The 6873-nt window shown below is 38.0% G+C and overlaps 1 pseudogene; it reads left to right on the forward strand.

The window, feature by feature from the left end:
* Positions 1-2135: 2135 nt before the first annotated feature.
* LOC149440380 (olfactory receptor 5B21-like) lies at positions 2136-4518 on the forward strand (annotated as a pseudogene).
* The last annotated feature ends 2355 nt before the right edge of the window (positions 4519-6873 follow it).

The following is a 6873-nucleotide window of genomic DNA, read 5'->3' on the forward strand; positions in this document are numbered from 1 at the left end:
GGGTTGGGATTGAGGCTCTTTCGTGCCGTCCATATGCTATTGGTACTCTCATGTGGCTTCCCAATAGATTGCGCCCTCCTATTTTGTGTCCTACTCTATCTTATTCATTGTCAGTGTGGGATAGATGGCGAGCTCGTAAACCTTTTTTCTCTCCGCATACTCCGTTGGCTCCGGTGTTTGGTAATCCTGAGTTTGTTCCGGGTTTGTCTTTCGCGGGGTTCCAATGGTGGATTAATAAGGGTTTGCTACGTATTGGTGATTATTTAGATGGGGTTCGCCCTCGGTCTCGTCAGTATTTTGTGAATTTTTGTGGGATGCCTCGTGGAGAGATATTTCGTTACCATCAACTTCGCTCTTTTATTGATAGCAAACTTAGACTACTCACAGAACCTTGTGCGCTTACTTCCCTCGAGGTCTCCTGTGGGGCGAGTGGGGTAATGCGGGGTCGCTTGTCCATTGTTTATGCTTTGTTGGTTGATCCTCTAACAAAATTGTCTTACATGACTTTATGGGAACGGGATTTAAATAGTTCATTGGATTTGGATACCTGGCGGACGGCGGCCCATGCCTTATCGAAGATTTCGATTAACACTGATCTTGTTGAATCTAATTACAAGACGCTACTTCGGTGGTATTTGGTCCCTGCTCGCCTAGCCATTATGTATCCTTCCGTTTCTTCTGCCTGTTTCCGACGCTGTGGTCAAGAGGGTACTATGTTCCATGTCTGGTGGAAATGCCCAGTCGTGAGTAGGTTCTGGATCCGCATATTTAATTTTCTTTACTCAGTGACAGGAATTAATATCCGTAGATCGCCGGAAGTAGCCTTGTTTAATATACTACCCTCTGATGTTCCCAAAAGATCGATTAAACTAATTGTATATATCTTATTGGCGGCTCGCATTACTATAGCTAGGAGTTGGAAGCAATCTTTGATCCCGCTGGATAGGGTGAAACAAAAACTGAACTGGATAATGGTTAATGATAAACTGACGAGTATCGTCTCTGATGATGTGTCCAGATTTGAGAGGACTTGGGATCCTTGGATTGCTTATATTACTGTATCGTGAGTGTCTGGCAGCTGACCCCCCCCCCCCCCCCCCTCCTTTCTCTATTTTTCCTCTTTTTTTCTCTTTTCCTACTATTTGTTAAACATTTTTATTTTTCTTTGTTATTTTTGGTCTATTTTGCTATAATTGTTGTTTATTGATCTTTGAAACTTGTATATTTTGATGGCTTTGACTTTTTTCATGTGCATTGTAATGCTATTATCTGCTAAATTTCTTTTTTTTTTTTTTTTTTTTTTTACCTACCAGTATTATGTTTATGATTCTGAATCTGGTTCCATTTTGTTGGTGGGCCCTTTCTTTTTTTTTTCTTTTCTTTTATTGTTAGCCATCTTGTTTTATTATGTTTATTTCTCAATAAAAATATTGAAATATAAAAAGGCTGTGTACATCTATGTGTGTATGTGTGTGTGGATGTATGTGTGTGTTTGTGTATGGGCAGCACAGTAGCTAAGTGATTAGCACTTCTGTCTAGCAGCACTAGGGATCATCAGGTTGAATCCCAACCACGGCGCGAGTTTGCATGTTCTCCCTGTGCTTGTGTGGGTTTCCTTTGTGTAAAGAAGTCCATTACCCTTTTTGAAAAATGTACTGCTATGAAATGATGGCACCCATGCACGTCTGCTAAAGAGCTGCGCATATGTCTGCATGTTGGGAACGTGTGCGCTTTTGTGCACATTCTATGACATGCAGTAATGTCAATTAAACCTTAGACTGGGATGCCTCGATATTGAAAATACTTTTCAAGGGCACCTTAACAGGAAAAAGGTTGAGAAACACTGGTCTATATCAACATTTTCTTTCTGTAAAGGCTTCTATAGGTTTTCTTTACTTTCCTGACTGACAAGCATTAATGTACTTTCCCTGACATGAAGGAAATTTAGGAGCATATTATCTAAATATCAAATACCTGATGGCACAACTGTTTGGAAGATATTGTGAACCTATTTGCAAACAAGATATGGAAAGCATGTTTTTTATACATCAGCAGTCACTAAGAGGAAGTGAAGTGCAGTAAACTAGATTAATTTATACAATGAGTAATTTTCAAAAATAATAACCTTCAACCTAATGGAGAATAAGACACATCCGATCGATTTCTACATTATAGCTATTTCCAAAAATGGTGGACCCTTGTTTTTGTTATTTACTACATTTTTACTCCTGTATCTCATTTCTCTGATTTGGAACATGGTCATTTTTGCTGTCATATTTCTGGATGGTCACCTTCAAAAGCCAATGTATTTTTTCTTATGTAATCTGTCATCTGTAGATATATTATACGTTTCTATTGCAGTTCCTAAACTGTTGGACATAATTAAAACGGGAAATAATAAGGTTTCATTCATAGCTTGCTATACCCAGATGTATTGCTTCACATCTTTGGCCTGCACAGAAATTTGTTTGTTGACCACAATGTCATATGATAGATACATCGCCATTTGCAGACCATTACATTATACTCTGATCATGCACAAAAGAATGTGTAATTTACTGGTGGTAGGTTGTTGGGCCTCTGGATTTTCAAATTCCCTCTTTGTTACAATATTTGCATCCCGTTTATCCTTTTGTGGATCTACAAACCTCAATCAGTTTTTCTGCGACATTAAAACACTCACAAAGATTTCTTGTGGTGATAAAAAGGAATTTCAAACCATGATATTTATTGAGGCCTTGCTCGTGGGATTTTGTCCTTTTGTGCTTATTTTGATGTCCTACACTAAAATCATATCAAATATTCTAAAAATGAAATCTGTGGGCCAGAGGAAGAAAGCTTTCTCCACTTGCACTTCACACCTTACTGTCCTGTTGCTTTTCTATGGGACATTACTCTGCATGTACATGATACCACCATCAGAGAATTTAAAATTAAAATAAATACTTGTGAGCCACTGGAAGTATTCTTACACTTAAATTATTTATGTGCTTATATGATAATCATGTGATTATTTTGTAACTGTGATACTTTCTAATTTAATTAATCAAGTGTTTAAATAATTCCTTTATAAAATATATTAGATCGCTAGGTACTTATTACACCCTCTCCAGGTGTATGGATGTATATATTAAATGTCAGTACTGTACCGCGCTCCAATATATACAACTCTCAATAATAATAAAAATCTAATTTTCTATAATAATGTTATTAAATAACTCCGTGTATCTTCAATATATCAGTAATTAAATATATTAATCCAACTAAAAATTATAATTGATAACACCATTAATTCATATATAAAAAGTGAAAAAAAGTGAAAAAAAAATTGTGAAAAAATATTGTGCATATAAACCAGAATAAATATATATGGAAATGACAATTCAGTTCATCAGAGATGCGATGGTATTTAAAGTTCAAACTAATCTGTATGATGGATCAGTGTTCACAGCCGTGAACCTCTCCCTCCTTTCTTCTCTCCTCTCTCCCCAACACAGCCTCCTCAATAGAACTTTTTCCACTGGCTGCTTATTCATCCATGATGCTCCAAACAAAAGTAGCGCTTTGTGTGCAAATGTATCCAAAAAGTATCCAGATCCTACTATACAACCAGCCTTGCAGGTGTGTCTGCCTTCACTGAATGTGCTTGCCGTTCCTCCGTGGATGCGTGATGACGTCACCGCCCCTCCCCTACGCGTTACGCTACAGGGACTCGTAGCTTCCTCTGGGGGATGTAGTTTTGAAACTACATCCCCCAGAGGAAGCTACGAGTCCCTGTAGCGTAACGCGTAGGGGAGGGGCGGTGACGTCATCACGCATCCACGGAGGAACGGCAAGCACATTCAGTGAAGGCAGACACACCTGCAAGGCTGGTTGTATAGTAGGATCTGGATACTTTTTGGATACATTTGCACACAAAGCGCTACTTTTGTTTGGAGCATCATGGATGAATAAGCAGCCAGTGGAAAAAGTTCTATTGAGGAGGCTGTGTTGGGGAGAGAGGAGAGAAGAAAGGAGGGAGAGGTTCACGGCTGTGAACACTGATCCATCATACAGATTAGTTTGAACTTTAAATACCATCGCATCTCTGATGAACTGAATTGTCATTTCCATATATATTTATTCTGGTTTATATGCACAATATTTTTTCACAATTTTTTTTTTCACTTTTTTTCACTTTTTATATATGAATTAATGGTGTTATCAATTATAATTTTTAGTTGGATTAATATATTTAATTACTGATATATTGAAGATACACGGAGTTATTTAATAACATTATTATAGAAAATTAGATTTTTATTATTATTGAGAGTTGTATATATTGGAGCGCGGTACAGTACTGACATTTAATATATACCACCATCAGAGAGCTCGGAGCAGCTGGACCAGGTCTTTTCCGTGTTTTATTTGGCAGTGACTCCAACACTGAACCCTTTGATTTATAGTTTAAGAAATAAGGACATAAATATTGCCATATTAAATATATTGTTGATGTCAAAGTCATGTATGCAATAAAAAAGGAAAAGAAAATATGAACACTTCTCACAATATCAACTTGTCAAAATAAATCTGATAATAGGTGGCAACAAAATCAGCAATAATTACACATGCTACCAAAGAAAAATAGACACTTAATTTGCACAAAATTAAGTTTCACTTAGCCCAGTAGGTTGGGCTGGTTTAAGTTTCACTAACAGTACACCTCTTTAATGTAGTAAAGACCTTGATCCCCATGCATTGGACATTCTCCACTCTGCCTTCCTTACAGGAATCGATTCACAAAGTCCATTCCATTTTCAGGATGGAGGAAGGTCATTGAAATGGACAACAATAGCTTTTTACGGATATAGACCAGCTAGATTTCCTTTAAATTCTCACTTACTTACAAGTCTCTCACCAAAACATAAATATTTAAACTGGTAGTTTGCTGGAAACCACATTCTCAGGTAGGTTATATGCCATAAGTTACAAGGAACTGCCAAATAACCAGGCTGATAGATATATCCAATTCTAATGCTTTTTGTTCAACTGACCCAACTCCCTTTACAGGCCCTATTCTCCCTTCCTATGTTTAGACTGCATTTCTTTACTGATGTCAAAAATAAGGCACTGAATGGTTTTAGTGTAACAATAGTTTTTGTTTAACAATTAATAATTCACAAAGTGCATAAACAAAAAGGAAATGAAATCATTATGTGGTGTGTTCATTATTTTGCCTTTATAAACACATCAATTACCCTAAGTACACTTGCGCACATTTTTTTTTTTAAGAACTCAGAAGATGCTTGTAGTAGTGCTCATTCCTAAATATTCTTACTAATTGGGATGTTGGCCAAAGATTATTCATGTTTTTTTTATATTGTAGTCATAGAATAGTTCATTTGACCTTGGAGTCAATGTCCTGCTGCAGAATGCATTTAGGACCAATCAGATGCCTCTGTGATTGTATTGTAACCATATTTTTTTATCTTAGAGGCCAGCATTTTGGAAAGACAGGTTAGCAATATCAGCCTTTCACAAGTGACAGGTTTCCTTTACTGTCTGAAAGATACTGCAATGTAATACTAATAAAGTAGATATATATTGTATAACAAGGGAATTATCAGGTATATAAATGCACCTGCTCCCTTCTCTAGGGAAGCATCTGATTACTAGACATATATACAGATTTTTTATGTTATGGCTCAAGGGAGTTCTGATTTAACCCATTTTTGCGTTTTGTTTCCAAACAACTGACAGTATGAGTAACATATAAATACCTATTCCCTCAAGTCTTCTGGCATTTAACGAATTAATTTACCCCTAAATTTTACTCTGTTGAGCTTACCATTTAAAGCGTGTCATTATATTATACACTATATTGCAAAAAGTATTGGGCCAGCCCTCCAAATCGGATGCAGGTGGTGCTGATCACCTCCATGGCCACATGTGCATTAAATCAAGCACCTAGGCATGCAGACTGCTTTTATAAACATTTGTGAAAGAATGGGTCATTCTCAAGAGCAATAAGTCCATCCGTGAAATTTCCTTGCTACTAAAAATTCTATGGGCAACTGTTAGTGGTATTATAACAAAGTGGAAGCAACTGGGAACAACAGCACACATCAGCCACAAAAGTAGTTGACCAGGCAAAATGACAGAACGAGGTGGGCGCATGCGCTGTGGCAGATGTCGTCAACTGTCTGCAGTGTCAATAGCTAAAGACCTCCAAACTTTGTGTGTCCTTCAGATTAGCACAACAACAGTGCGTAGAGAGCTTCATGGAATGGGTTTCCATGGCCAAGCAGCTGCACCCAAGCATTACATCACAGAGTGCAATGCAAAGCATGGGATGCCGCCGCTGGACTCTAGAGCAGTGGAGACGTGTTCTCTGGAGTGTTGAATCACGATCTGTTTGCAGATCCCACTCTTGCGAATATATCTTCATGGCAGGGTGGGAGGATAGATTTGTATTTCAGACACCGCAACCAGAATTAATATTCTACAAAAGGTTTATTGATGACCTCATATTGATTTAGTTGTATCTATATATGGTGTGAACTTCCACCAGGTTCCCAACTCACTTCCTGTATGGAGGTGTGTATTGTAGTTGACCAATCGGAGGAATAATGTCTCTGATTGCTGGGTCTATAAAAAGTAGCATGCCGCACCGCACCGACACCCCTATGAGTAAGTCAGAAGTGACGAAACGCGCCAGTGCGTGACGGTGTGGCGACCAGAAGTGACGTGGACAGTGACCAGAAGTGACGCGACGGCGTCCATTAACAACAAACCGGAGGTGGTGAGAGCACCTGGTCACTTCAGGCTTATCAGAGGATTTAATACATGGCTTGTTATATTGATTTTTCTTGTGAGTAAGGTCCAATCACT

Source organism: Staurois parvus, unplaced genomic scaffold (assembly GCF_062004578.1).
Source record: "Staurois parvus isolate SC_StPar_1 unplaced genomic scaffold, SC_StPar_1.0 ptg001090l, whole genome shotgun sequence".
Lineage (NCBI taxonomy): Eukaryota > Metazoa > Chordata > Amphibia > Anura > Ranidae > Staurois > Staurois parvus.